This window comes from Amphimedon queenslandica, unplaced genomic scaffold (assembly GCF_000090795.2).
Source record: "Amphimedon queenslandica unplaced genomic scaffold, v1.1 AMPQUscaffold_12130, whole genome shotgun sequence".
Classification (NCBI taxonomy): domain Eukaryota; kingdom Metazoa; phylum Porifera; class Demospongiae; order Haplosclerida; family Niphatidae; genus Amphimedon; species Amphimedon queenslandica.
This window is the reverse complement of record NW_003547631.1, coordinates 9,792-11,132: the sequence shown is the minus strand read 5'-3', so window position 1 is coordinate 11,132 and position 1,341 is coordinate 9,792. Positions and strand designations below refer to the sequence as shown.

The 1,341-nt window shown below is 40.0% G+C and overlaps 1 long non-coding RNA gene across 1 annotated transcript; it reads right to left on the bottom strand.

Moving 5' to 3' along the window:
- Window positions 1-8: 8 nt before the first annotated feature.
- Window positions 9-805, bottom strand: LOC109588367 (uncharacterized). Its single transcript, XR_002188117.1, has 3 exons — window positions 644-805; window positions 479-542; window positions 9-430 (listed from the first exon to the last, which is right to left on the bottom strand). It is a non-coding gene; the product is annotated as an uncharacterized LOC109588367 (long non-coding RNA).
- Window positions 806-1,341: the final 536 nt, after the last annotated feature.

The following is a 1,341-nucleotide window of genomic DNA, read 5'->3' as shown; positions in this document are numbered from 1 at the left end:
ATGCAAGAAAAGAAACAATATCATTAAATAGTTTATCTTTCCTTGTTCTCTCATTTACAGAATAAGCTTGAACTGTTAGTAAAGTAGAGTTATGTGTAGATACATCATTGTGTACAGGAGAAGGAGAAGTAGAAACTACTAAATACCTGAGGAATGGCCCAAATAATGAGACTACTGATAAAACTGGTAAACTGAGTTCGTCCACAAGATCTAGTGAATTTCTGTCCTGCCCTACATAAGCTGAAGATACTTGAAAATGATTACCCTCTAATCGAGGCTCAACACAATCTCTGTAAAACTCTTCAATCGTAATTGCTTCATCATTCAATCGAATAATAGACCACGGCAACAATATCTTGCTATCAGAAAGAACGGATGTATTCACTAGTCTTATAAAGGCCATACCTGACCAGTAATCAGATACATGTACCTAGAAAAGTGGTATAATGTAAAATGCAAAATAATTTTAGTAACTAACCAAAAGTGCTAGAGCAACAAGACAAAAGATAAACACTTGCATATAGAGTCAGGATCAAGTAAAACTAAAAATGTACATAAATTGTTAGTAATGGTTTGTCAGACAAAAAAGAGAGAAAAGAGGATCATAAGAGGAGATGAATTAAATTTATTAATTAATACTGACTATGTGCTTTAATTCAGGTGAGAAAAAAATAGCAGCTAGGATCCAGAGAACTGTCTAATATACTGAGCAGTACCCACGAGAGACTAATAACAGGATCCACAAGAAAACAATAGTGAAAGGGCCCACAAGTGAACAACACTAAGCAGGACCTACGAGAGAATAACAGTGAGAAGGACCCACAATAAACAATATAGCGAGAAGGGCCCACGAGAGAATAAGAGAAGGGCCCACGAGAGAATAACAGTGAGAAGGGCCCACGAGAGAATAACAGTGAGAAGGGCCCACGAGTGAACAATATAGTCAGAAGGGCCCACGAGAGAATAATAAGAGAAGGGCCCACGAGAGAATAACAGTGAGAAGGGCCCACGAGAGAATAACAGTGAGAAGGGCCCACGAGTGAACAATATAGTGAGAAGGGCCCACGAGAGAATAACAGTGAGAAGGACCCACAAGTGAACAATATAGTGAGAAGGGTCCACGAGAGAATAATAGTGAGAAGGGCCCACGAGTGAACAATATAGTGAGAAGGGCCCACGAGTGAATAACAGTGAGAAGGACCCACGAGTGAACAATATAGTGAGAAGGCCGGGTCCACGAGAGAATAATACTGAGTGAGAAGGGCCCACGAGTGAACAATATAGTGAGAAGGGCCCACGAGTGAATAACAGTGAGAAGGACCCACGAGTGAACAATATAGT